Raw genomic sequence first — 14,096 nt, forward strand, 5'->3', positions numbered from 1 at the left:
GTGACAATTTTCTCTCAGTTTTAGCAACTTAATTCAACATCAGCAACTTTATATACAACTTTTCCAAACATAGCATATGTGTACCTCCACATCATCTAAGTATGAAATGGAGTGAGTTCTAAAATCACTCCAGCATGACTCTTTTTTGCTTTGTATCTCGAGGAAAAATATATGATTTTCTGAACATTGCCATGTCAACATAATGTTGAGCACTATGGCAAAGGAAGTTAGTTTGGAACGACTCTTTTCAAATACCACCTAGTTTTTGGACAGTAATTCATTTAATTGACTTAAAATAAAAATTGAATAATGTTGCAGTGACCTCAAGATTGACCTGAAGTCACATTTTGTTAACATGGAGGTGTTTACAAAACCATAAAGGCTTTTATTGAGATACGAGTGAAAAATATTTATTATTGTGTACGCACTTTCACATCAGCAAAGTGTGATTTGAGGTCAATCTTGAAGTCGCTCTAGCATGACTCAAAAAAATAATCATAAATGCGAATTACTTTAAAACAAAATTTAAAGTACTCAAGTTTACAAATGTTTTTCAATGGCTACACAACATGGAAAAACGTCATGTTTAACGACTTAAGGCAGTCAAATTTCATAAAATTTCAAAAATTTTCATTGACGAATATTTCTTTTATCGATGGGCTGAAACCGTTATAAAAATTCAGTCCATTCCGAAGCCTATAACCCCTATAACACAATGGTTGTCAACAAAGGTTGCTCTTAATCCCAACTTGGATGATCAAAGTCCTAGCTAGTGGGTCAGATTGGAAAATACTTTCCACAAGATGGAAAGATCATTTTCTCAAGTAAATAATTTTCACATCAAAATGTTCATGTGCAAATATCTTTTTCTCAACAAAATCTTTTTTCCATAGTTTCATACAACGACCATCAAATGTCAAAGATAACCCAAATCTTCATGAACATATCAAAGTGCATATTATTCTAACATATTATCTGAAATCCAATATGAGGTTGATGGGTGATTCTGCACTAGATTACCATCTCTCTTCATATTGAGCTTAAACCTTCCCTTTCAAGGGTCGGTTTGCGAGACATTAGAGAACAATTCTCCCCTTGCAACCATGAGACGCTAGCCTTGTACGATTGTTTTGGTTGGATAATCAAAACTCTGCCATATGATCTTCGAATCCAAATTATAGATAACAAAATTATCAGAATCAAGCATTGAAGTCGAGTAAGCAGATTTAGATGTAATGGAGATGGATTAGTTGTCGTCTTGTGAGGATCGTAGAATGAACCTACCATTATTAGTCAATTGCAATATAACATTATTAAGAACTTGAGGATCATCTGGGTTCGCAATCCATATAATAGTCTTTTCAGGACTTCAGGCAAACCAGATTGCTATGGTGAAGCTGCCTTGACCTATCAGATAGAATCTGAAGGCGTATCGACCTGAAGTTGAAAGCCATGAGGTAAGATTGGTGGGGGAGAGGGAAGAGCCTAAGCTTATATTGGAGTTTCTTTGTTGAGCTGTTACAGTAAAAAATGTGAAGAGGAGAATAAGAAATATATAGATAGGAGCCATGGAAGATGGTTCTTAATTCGGGAAATTTCTTCTTAATTAAGAGGAGAGAGCTTAGAAGAGAGTTCAGAAGAACAAGAGCCAATCTACAGTATTTTTGACGTTTTAAGCAGTCTATGAGAATATGACTCTATCTCTATCTCTATGAAGAGAAGTCAAACGAACTATTCTAGGAAGCATGCATGTTTAACATATAAGGGGAGGGTTAAAGGCATCCCAATTATTACCAAGGGCGCTCTCACACCTTATTGTATATTGCTAAAAATATTTTTTTTCTTACCATATTCCATAGGTTATTTGTTTATTTTGACATGTTGAAGTTTTCGTGAGTCATTGAATTGTCTTGACTTGTTTGTTGGATATCCATCTAATCCGAGTAAAGTTATAAAACCATGCTAGAAGTCCAAATATCTCATCAAATGAAGAAAAAAAAAATCTGAAATCTATTTGTAATTGGTCTGTCTAAATCAAGATGTTATTTGATATAATCTTTCGAAAATTATTTTATCCAAAAGTTGACTGCGAAAAGTTCACGCTTTGGCTAATATTTGAAATACTCCCTGTATTTTCTTATCTTATGGCATACCCCTTGAAGTTTGAGCATTGTCTTTTGTCAGTGACTATTCGAAAATGACTGAAATAACCTTATCTTCAACCACTGACCAAATACCCTGCATTTTTTTTTTTTTTTCTGGAAAAAACTTCTTCAAAATTGGATTTTGGCAACAAGAAGACCACTTTTGACCATACAATTTGATAAGTTATTTATTTTTTCCTATTGTTTCATCTTCTAAATCAATTGGAAGAGAACAAAGAAATTTAGATGATTTCCACAAATAAATCAAGGATTGAGGAAAGTATTTTTTTTGGGAAAAAAAATCATTTCTTTGAAGAAAAATAAATAAATTAAAAATACTGAAATAAATAAAACTTAACTTGTTATAATAAAAATAAAAAGGGTTGAGAAGATGACTTGTTTGGAGAAAAAATCAAGGATTTTTGCTATGAGAATGAGGATGAGGTTATTTTGATGATTTTATCTACTTTTTATAGAAGAAGATGATCAAAGGGATATGTCATGAGTTAAAAAAATTTAGGTGTTTCTCAAATATTTACTAACATACGGAGGGACATATTTAAAACACTCGAAAAATGAAGTCACAAGACAGTACCCACCAAATATTATCAAGCAAGCTTCTTTTTGTAGTGGCCATCTGACGTTGTCTATTATTGAAATTCCAAAAATACCCTCTGGAGAAAGAAAAATTAAAAATAAAAACCTCTGCACTGCAGATACAAGTTTTCAATGGCTACATGCTTTAAAACAAGTCGAGTTGAGTCGACTCAATCCAAGTTAACTACGATTTGACTCAACAATTAAATCAAATCCAGTGATAAGAAAATCATAACACACAAATAAAACAAGTAACTAAGCACCTGTGAGTGCATTTTCCAGGTTACCATTGATACGACAGGGGTGAAGCCAGGATTTTATTGTAGTGGGGGCAAACTATAGTTAATGGTATAATTGAACAACCTAATTACTCTATTCTTGAAAGTTACAACCTAGAGATCTCTAGCAAACAAGAACAAGAGAAAAACTTTGGACCATAACCAACAAAGATCATTCTCACCTCATTCATCAAACACATCTCAATTTTGGGAGCACAATGAAAAATAGAAATTGAATTATTTTATGATTAAAAGCAAGATCTGTAGCAAGAGTACTGATATGCTGGTTGGAAGATTCCATTTAGATGGTACTAAGAAAAGAAGTAGGACCAGGAGGAATTGGAATATCTATAGTCCCTTCCAGCATTAGGACTACCTTCTTCATGGAAGGACGAAGTGAAGGCTCGTCTTGGATGCACCACAGAGCCACCCTCACCATTCTTTCCAACTTATTCTTGTCCACCTCTTCATCTCCCACCAACTTACCCACCTCTCCGTTCTCGAAACAGTCGTACACCCAATCCAGGAGAACAACTTCCTCCTCAACCAGCTCCATATCTAAATTCTTTCGACAACATAAAATCTCCAACAGGACAATTCCGAAGCTGTACACGTCTACCTTGACGGTTATGGGCATGTTTCGATGCCACTCAGGTGCGACATATCCTCTAGTCCCTCTGATATTAGTATAGGTCCTCGTTTGGTCTGACTTCAATAGCTTAGCCAACCCAAAATCAGCTATTTTCGGGCAATGGCACTCATCCATGAGTATGTTCTGAGGCTTTATGTCGCAATGGATGATCTGGGTCTCGCACTCTTCATGCAGATATAAGATGCCTCTGGCTATGTTCAAAGCAATTCGCACTCTTTCATCCCAATTTGGGTACTTTTCAGGACTAAAGAGCAAGTTTGCGAGCGACCCATTGCTCATGTACGGGTATATTAGAAGCCTATTAAGGCCTTCATGGCAGTAACCGAGCAATTGGACTAGGTTTTTGTGATGGGTTCTCCCAATCACTCTCATCTCAGTTTTAAACTCTCTTTCTCCTTCTTCAGACACTCTATCTAGTCTCTTGACAGCAATGGCCTCTTCTGTCTGATTGTTGAATAAACTCCCTTTAAAAACTGTTCCGAAAGATCCCCTACCCAACTCTTCCTTGAAACCATCCGTTGATTTCTCGATCTCATCATAAGTAAATGATCGCAAAGAGATCCCTTCACTTATTCCGATGTTCGTTTTTTCTGTGATCCTTTTGTACGCCCAAACACGTTGTCTGCAAATAAGAACACCACTAGTCCCTATGATTATTAAAGCAAAAGTGAAAACCACAATACTAACAATTAGAATATTGATTTGCCGCTCTTTATTGCTTTCTTTGGCGGCTTTGATTGTTGTCATCAGCTTGATAAGAACTTTGCTTGATTCCTCCATATTTCTTCTTCCATATCTCAATGGGAGTCTTTGTTTTCTGCATTCTGAGTTTATATATATAGCAACATCACAATTACAGTCATTCATACAGGCTTCCGTGCAATCTTCTTCAGTTTTGGATGACAAGACGGAGTATGAATCATCTTCCCATCTTATCTGCGCTAAACTTTTAATGGTGTATTTGATATTTCCATGCTTGCTGTTGCAACCTTCTGCACTGGTGTTGCTCTTACAACCCAAAGTCTTTTCAGCATCATCAATGTAATCGAAATTAGGTAGACAATAGCATACCGGTTCTCGATCCATTAGAGTACAATACCCATTTAGGCCACAAAGGCCTTTAGGATCACACTTATTGTTCGGCACATTCCATTTGATTGACCAATTACCATTCTGATCCAAACTGTGTGAATATAACCTTAAGATCCCATCTATGTCAATCGTCATGCGATAAAACATTGTCTCCTTAGAAGGAAAAACACCATTACTCAGATTCCTTATATTTGAACCATTGGTATTGAGCAAGTACAAGTGACCATTTTCATCAAGATTTACTGTTACATTATCTCCTGCAGTCATCGTTCCTGTAAAATAATAGAATTCTATTTGATTATTGGATGCAATTACATGAACCCTAACAGTAGTTATGAAAAAAAAAAAAAAAAATACCATTAACATATTAAAAGATAAAGAATGTTTTACAAAACCAGTTGTATTTTATTGATTTATTAGCCCAACCGCATTTTCGAAATATTTATGAAAATGGTAATATAACCTACTATATTTTATTGAAAATACTTTTCTTACCAACTTAGTAAGATTTTAAGTTTTATTAAGGGTCGATTTACTCAAATGGATCATCACATTGGCAATCCAATACTGCCTCTAGATTTCATGGAAATAGTCAGACAAAATTAAAAGACAAAAAAATGGGTGTCATCCTAGGTTTGGAAAAAGGATGGCTACCCAACTTCCAAGGAAGTCTCAGATTTAAAATTAAAATTCAATAATGAAAAATATATATATAATTTATTTTTGAAATTTTATAGAATTTTGTCCTCTACAACCTGTGGCATGGGATCGCCCTTGGTAAGAGTTGAAATCTTACTAAATTTGTAAGGCATGGGACTCTTTGTTATTTATTTATGAGAGCTTCTGTTGGCACCCCAACTTTTACTTACTACATCGTAGTTTTTTAAATTATTTATAACACCCCAGTTAAAGATTAAAACACAATATTCAAATATTATAAAGGTTTGGCTCAAGTTATTATCTCAACATCACAAAACATAATTACAATTGTTCAATTCAGTTATTGTTTACAATTAGGATTATTCTTACATAAAATCCTAAAACTGAAAAATAGAAATCGAAAAAAAACGAGAGAACTTCTATTGGCACCCCGACTTTTACTTATTCTCAATCAGTCATTCATTTTTTTCTGTTAATTGGGGTGTAATAAGTAAAAGTTAGATTGCAATAGCAGCTCTCTTACTTATTATTACCAAAACAGGCATCCTCTGCATGAAAGTAAACTAAATTTAAACTTGTACCATTTTTTTATGTTTAACTTCATACAAATGAATGTTTTTAAATCAAAATGGTACATATTTAGCTGTATTTTCCTTTGTACCTTACTTTCAACCTAAAATAAACCTAAATATGGTTCTGTTTTTTTCATTGTTTTGTAGAAAAATAGAAAGATATGGTCTTTTATTTGAGGTTCCCAAAGAAGGCTTTGAAAGTAAAATGACAATAGTTACAGTAAATCTTGATGAAAATGGTCAATTGTAATGGCCCAGCCACGTTTTGGAAATATTTATCAAAAGGGGTATCCTCTCCAGGACATTTAACTGAATTCTACTTTGTAAATTAAAAAATAAAAAATAAAAAATCATACAAATGAATAGGGGTAGGGTTACGGCCTTCTTATTGAGCCTGTAAAGATATGCCAGAATCAACAATTTGCAACCCGTTAAATTTAAATTGGGCTAGGGCTCAATATTGCCCAACCTGGACTAGGCTATCAATGAGCCAGGTTTTCACCCAATTCGGCCCGGCCCGACATGGACCGGATAGATTTTAGAATTTAGTCCATTTAATTATAGGGCCGGCACCCGCTTTATTATAGGGCTGGGTTTGAGCTTTGAATGTAGACCCGTTGGGCGGCCCGACCAGCTATACATTATCAAAATGTATTACATAATAGTTTATTTTTTATTTCTTATTATAAATTAATAAGAATGCCCATAAAATATTATTGAGTCGTGCTTGATTAACATTGAAATTGACATCGTTTGGGACATTGTTGTGCACAGAACCATAGATGCTTCTCACTCGTATCTCGATGAAAAGCATCTATGGTTCTATTGACACCTCCACATCAGCAATGTCCCAAATGATGTCAATTTTAACGTTACTTCAGCATTTTCCAATATTATAGTATAGAATGCAATTAATTTTGTCAAATCTAATAATAAAATATTATTTAGATCAATTAGTATGCTTTTGATAAATAAAAAATAGTTAAAAATGAATTCGGCCGGGCCAGCAAATGGCCCTAATATAGGTGGACCAGGTTTGGACTAAAGTTTTTATTTCTTAAGCCCGGTCCAATATTTATATTGGTTGGGTTAGCGCCAAGTTTTAAGCCTTAAAAGGAATGGCCCATTTAAAGTCCGGACTGAGTCTGGCCCAACCCATCCAGGCCATTGACAGCTCTAGATCCAATACATATATTTAAAGTTTGGCCCAACCCATCCAGCCCAAACTATAGACATATGTTTAAAGTTTAGATCCCATATTGACTCATGAAGAACGATTAGAAATAATCTTACATAGAAAATTTGTTGGAAAAGATATCTTTTTCATTAAAAAATATTGAATTTAATCATTTTATTTGGCTGGAACTTAACCCATGCCCGTTAGGGCCGAGCTACGACTTAGTCGACTTAAGCCCAATAAGACTATATGTTTGGTCTAGGTAGAGCCCACCTCTTTAGGGTTAATTTAGGACTCATTCAAGACCAGCTCGAACAGGCCCATTGACAACCCTACAAATGAATAGTTTGTTCCAAAAATGGAATTTACTCATGCAAGTGCTGATTTTGTAACTCAACCTAACAGAATAACTCAAAAACCCAACGACCTGGCATGTGCAAAGAACCCTAACACATGTTCATGGAGATGTGCGTTGTGTATCCCAAGGAAAAAAATCTACAGCTCTCTCTTTAAGGCATCCGAACGCTATATATATATATGGGTCGGGTTCCGTAAACCCCCATTACGACCCCCATTGCGACACACCATTTTGTCTTATATGGGCAAAAATGTTTGGAATGGGCTGATTTTTTTGTGAGGATGATCTCTATGGTGAGGAGATCATCCTTGCCAACAATCAGCTCATTATGAAACTTCTAGCCCCATATTTACAAGTTGAAAAATTATAGACCGTCCAATTTTTGTAAATCAATTTTGATGGGGTTAGAAGTTTTGGAATGGGATGATTTTTTTTCCAGGATGATCCCCTCGTCACAGAAATCATCCTCACAAAAAATCAGCCCATTCCAAACATTTTTGCCCATATAAGACAAACGGTGGATCGTAATGGGGGTCGTAATAACGCCATCCTATATATATATATATAGGAAGCGGTTCAGTAGCCCTAAAGTTTGCCAAGTTTGGTGCTAAACATTTTTTGTAAATCACTTTTGATGGGGTTAGAAGTTTTGGAATAGGCTGATTTGTTGTGAGGATGATCTCTACGGTGAAGAGATCATCCTCACAAAAAATCAGCTCATTTTGAAACTTCTAACCCTAGTTTACAAGTTGAAGAATCGTGGACCGTCCAATTTTTGTAAATCACTTTTGATGGGGTTAGAAGTTTTGAAATAGGTGATTTTTGGTGAGGATGATCTCCTCATTATAGTGATCATCCTCACAAAAAATCAACTCATTCCAAAGCTTCTAACCCATATTTTGAAAAATGTTTGGCACCAAACTTGGCAAACTTTAGGTTGCTGAACTGTCCCCATATATATATATATATATATATGGGGTCCCGTTCAGCAACAAACATTTTGACAAAACATTTTTCAAAACATGGGTTAGAGGTTTTGGAATGGGTTGATTTTTGGTGAGGATGATATCTACGGTGAGGAGATCATCATCACCAAAACTCAGCCCATTCCAAAACTTCTAACCCCATCAAAAATGGTTTACAAAAAATGGACGGTCCACGATTTTTCAACTTGTAAACTGGGGCTAGAAGTTTTGGAATGGGCTGATTTTTGGTGAGGATGATCTCCTCACCGTAGAGATCATCCTCACCAAAAATCAGCCCATTCCAAAACCTCTAACCCATGTTTTGCCAAAATGTTTGTCAAAATGTTTGTTACTGAACGGGACCCGTATATATATATATAGGTCACGTTCAATGGCAAATGTTTTAGCAAACTTTTTGGCAAAACATTTTTCAAAACATGAGTTAGAAACTTTGTAATGGGCTGATTTTTGGTGAGGATGATCTCTACGGTGAAGAGATCATCATCACCAAAAATCAGCCCATTCCAAAACTTCTAACCCCATCAAAAACAGTTTACAAAAAATAAACGATCCACGATTTTTCAACCTGTAAACTGGGGCTAGAAGTTTTGGAATGGGCTGAATTTTGGTCAGGATGATCTCCTCACCGTAGAAATCATCCTCACCAAAAATCAGCCCATTCCAAAATCTCTAACCCATGTTTTGAAAAATGTTTTGCCAAAATGTTTGTGATGAATGGGAACCCATATATATATATATAGGGTCGGGTTCCGTATACCCCTATTACGACTCAAATTGCGACACAACGTTTTGTCTTAATTGGGCAAAAATGTTTGGAATGGGCTGATTTTTTGTGAGGATGATCTCTATGGTGAGGAGATCATCCTTGCCAAAAATCAGTTCATTATGAAACTTCTAGACCATCCAATTTTTGTTGAAAAATTATAGACCGTCCAATTTTTGTAAATCAATTTTGATGGGGTTAGAAGTTTTGGAATGGGATGATTTTTTGCCAGGATGATCCCCTCATCACAGAGATCATCCTCACAAAAAATCAGCCTATTCCAAACATTTTGGCCCATATAAGACAAAACGGTGTGTCGCAATGTGAGTCGTAATAGGGGTCGTAATATCGCTGTTCATATATATATATATATATGGGAAATGTTCAGCACCCTAAGTTTTACCACACACTTTAACAAACGTTTTTTGTCTTACATGGGTTAGAAGTTTTGGAATCAGCTGATTTTTGGTGAGGATGATCTCTATGATTAGATGATCATCCTCCCCAAAAATCAGCCCATTCCGAAATGTTTAGCCTCATGTTTACACGTTGAAAAATCGTGGACCGTCCATTTTTGTAAATCAATTTTGATGGGGTTAGAAGTTTTGGAATGAGCTGATTTTTGGTGAGGATGATCTCCTCACCATAGAGATCATCCTCACCAAAAATCAGCTCATTCCGAAACTTCTAACCCATGTCAGACAAAACGCGTTTGTTAAAGTGTGTGGTAAAACTTAGGGTGCCGAACGGGACCCTATATATATATATATGGGGGGTGTTCAATGGCCAACTTTTTGGCAAAACATTTTTCAAAACATGAGTTAGAGGTTTTGGAATGGGCTGATTTTTGGTGAGGATGATCTCTACGGTGAGGAGATCATCATCACCAAAAATCAGCCCATTCCAAAACTTCTAACCCCATCAAAAACAGTTTACAAAAAATGGACAGTCCACGATTTTTCAACTTGTAAACATGGGTTAGAAGTTTTGGAATGGGCTGATTTTTGGTGAGGATGATCTTCTCACCGTAGAGATCATCCTCACCAAAAATCAGCCCATTCCAAAACCTCTAACTCATGTTTTGAAAAATGTTTTGGCCAAAAAGTTTGCCATTGAATGGTACCCTATATATATATATATATATATATATATATATATATATATATATATATATATATATATATATGTGGTCCCGTTCCCCACCCTAAGCTTTACCCTACACTTTAACAAACGTGTTTTGTCCTACATGAGTTAGAGGTTTTAGAATGAGCTGATTTTTGGTGAGGATGATCTTTTCGATGAGGAGATCATCATCATCAAAATTCAGCTCATTTCAAAACTTCTAACCCCATCAAAAATGGTCTACAAAAAATGGACGGTCTACGATTTTTCAACTTGTAAACATGGGACTAAGAATTTTGGAATGGGCTGATTTTTTGTGAGGATGATCTTCTAATTATAGAGATCATCCTCACAAAAAATCAACCTATTCCAAAACTTCTAACCCATGTAGGACAAAACACGTTTGTTAAAGTGTAGGGTAAAGCTTAGGGTGTTGAATATATATATATATATATATAGGGAAATGTTCAGCACCCTAAGTTTTACCACACACTTTAACAAACGTTTTTTGTCCTACATGGGTTAGAAGTTTTGGAATGAGCTGATTTTTGGTGAGGATGATCTCTATGATTAGAAGATCATCCTCCCCAAAAATCAGCCCATTCCGAAATGTTTAGCCCCATGTTTAGACGTTGAAAAATCGTGGACCGTTCATTTTTTGTAAATCAATTTTGATGGGGTTAGAAGTTTTGGAATGAGCTGATTTTTGGTGAGGATGATCTCCCCACCATAGAGATCATCCTCACCAAAAATCAGCTCATTCCGAAACTTCTAACCCATGTAAGACAAAACGCGTTTGTTAAGTGTGTGGTAAAACTAGGGGTGGCGAACGGGACCCATATATATATATGGGAGCGGTTCAGCGGCCCCAAAGTGTTCCAAGCTTCGTGCCTAGCTTTTATGGCCATCGGATAGAAGCGAATCCAACGGTTCAGCGGCTCTAAATGGTTGTAAAGTTAAAACCTTTACTAATTAATTAACACCCCCTCATAAAACTAAGTATTCAGTTTTTAAGTCCCTCTTCCTTCTCTCCTTCTCTTCTTCGAATGTCTCTCTCCCTGACAAAACCCATTGATCTCTCTCTCTATCGAAAACATCGAACTCTCTCTCTCGAAAACCCATCAAACTTCTCTCTCTCTCTCTCTCTCCTCTCTCTCTCTCTCTCTCTCTCTCTCTCTCTTTCTAGTTACATCTCTCTTTCAAAAGTGAAGTTCGAAAACCCATCTTTCTTATATGTTCAATAACTCAGCACCCACTTTCACCAATGGGCGAGACTTATCAAAGAATGGCCTTGACTGCCATCCATAAGATTTTAGTGAATATTGATAAATGGAATTTCATCAATTAGATTTTGTACATCATTCATTTGTTCCTCATCATGGTTTGCTCTACTTGATCGATTCTCTATATTTCTTGTAGGATCAACTTGGCAGAGTGGGCTTGCTATCTGGTATTTTATTTATAATGTTGGGATTGGGTACAAATGGTGTACCTCCACTTGTCCAGTTAAGAACCCCACCACCAACACTTATGGGTCTGCCCAATCTTCCTACATCTTTGGGAGGTTATGCAAATTATATTTAGTCCTGTTTTTGTTATGGTGCATTGAACATAACTGTCGTACGAACTTCACTTTTGAAAGAGAGATAATAACTAGAGAGAGAGAGAGCTTCGATGGGTTTTCGAGAGAGAAAGTTCGATGGGTTTTTGATAGAGAGAGAGTTCGATGGGTTTTGTGAGGGAGAGAGACATTCGAAAAGAGAAGGAGAGAAGGAAGAGGGATTTAAAACTGAATACTTAGTTCTATGAGGGGGTGTTAATTAATTAGTAAAGGTTTTTAAACTTTACAAACCGTTTAGAGCCGCTGAACCGTTGGATTCGCTTCTATCCGATGGCCATAAAAGCTAGGCACGAAGCTTGGAACACTTTGGGGCCGCTGAACCGCCCTATATATATATATATATATGAGTCAGGTTCTAAGGACAACCATTTCTACACACATATAGATAATGTGTTTTGTCTTATAGGGCAAAAATGTTTGGAATGAACTGATTTTTGTGAGGATGATCTCTGTGATGAGGGGATCATCCTGGCAAAAAATCATCCCATTCCAAAACTTCTAACCCCATCAAATTCATTTACAAAAATTGGACGGTCTATAATTTTTCAACAAAAATGGACGGTCTAAAGTTTTCATAATGAGCTGATTTTTGGCAAGGATGATCTCCTCATCACAGAGATCATCCTCACAAAAAATCAGTCAATTCCAAATATTTTTACCCATATAAGACAAAACACGTTGTCTATATGTGTGTAGAAATGGTTGTCCTTTGAACCTGACCCTATATATATATATATGTACGTAAAAGAAATGGTATTAAGAGAGAGGAACAATTACATCCGTCCAGGATTTGGGTGACCATTTGGTCTGCCACAAAAACAAAAGCCATACAAACGACAAAGAGGGAAATTTTCTATAGAATCAAAAAATTCAGAAGACCGTGTACTAGAAGAATAAACATCAGTTGCATACATGATCTGTTTTTTTTTTTTTTAAGTTTCTCCCAAGATAAATCTTAATCTTAGGTGTTTAAGATCACAAATAATTAATTACCTGTACTCCAATATGCATTTGTGGCTGCCTGAGGTGGTTCTGCTGGGTACTGCACTAGATTACCATCTGTCTGCATATTGAGCTTAAACCTTCCCCTTCGAGGGTCAGTTTGTGAGGCGTTAGAGAATAATTCTCCCCTTGCAGCCACGAGTCGCTGGCCTTGCACGATCGTGTTGGTTGGATAATCAAAACTCTGCCATATGATCTTCGAATCCGAATTATAGATAACAAAATTCCCAGAATCTAGCATGGAAGCTGAGAAAGCAAATTCAGAAGTAGTGATTGATTTTTCGCCTTCTGATGATCTTAGAATGAGCCCACCATTACTACTCAATTGCAATGTAACATTGCTAGGAACTCGAGGCTCATCATCTCGGTTTGCCAGTCCATATAACAGTCTTTTCGGGAATTTTGGGAAACCAGATTGCTATGGTGAAGAGTTCTTGATGATCTAACGGATAGAATCCGAAGGCGAATCGACCAGAAGGTGAAAACCATGAGGTGGGGTTGGTGATGGGGGAGAGGAAAGAGTCTAAGCTTATGTTGGAGTTTCTTGGTTGAGCTGTTACAATAGAAAATGTATAAAGGACAAGAAGAACTATAGAGATAATAGGAGCCATTGAATAAGAAATATAGATAAATTTTTTACTCTCTATAGTTTCTACTTTTCTCTTAACTTAAATGCCTGAAGAGAACTTGGATTGGAAGATAGTTGAGAACAAAAAAGAACCACAATCTATATAACATTTTTTATTGTGTATAAGTCACAAAAGGACTGTTTTTTTCCTGCACCACCGTCCAAGAAGCTTTACGTGTTGAAAACTCAATGATGCTTTTTATTGTGACCACAATTAAACAAGAAATACCCAAAGTCGTAGTTTTAAAATTCGTTGAGTCAACTCGATTCATTTTCTATGTAGTTCTCTAAAACAACTATTTAACTCATCTGAGTTACGATATGTTTTTTTGACATGCCCGAGTTGACTCGGGATTCATCAAATCGACTTGTCTTGTTGGACGACTTTTAAAACTTTCTTCAAGTCTTAGGGTGGAAAATAATGATGACTTCGAAGTCTTGCAA

At 36.1% G+C, this 14,096-nt stretch overlaps 1 pseudogene; it reads right to left on the reverse strand.

The window, feature by feature from the left end:
• Positions 1–3,061: 3,061 nt before the first annotated feature.
• LOC147381008 (G-type lectin S-receptor-like serine/threonine-protein kinase LECRK1) lies at positions 3,062–13,708 on the reverse strand (annotated as a pseudogene).
• Between the last annotated feature and the right edge of the window lie 388 nt (positions 13,709–14,096).

The sequence above is a fragment of the Akebia trifoliata genome, unplaced genomic scaffold (assembly GCF_017979445.1).
Source record: "Akebia trifoliata isolate Shusen 1 unplaced genomic scaffold, ASM1797944v1 Contig00829, whole genome shotgun sequence".
Lineage (NCBI taxonomy): Eukaryota > Viridiplantae > Streptophyta > Magnoliopsida > Ranunculales > Lardizabalaceae > Akebia > Akebia trifoliata.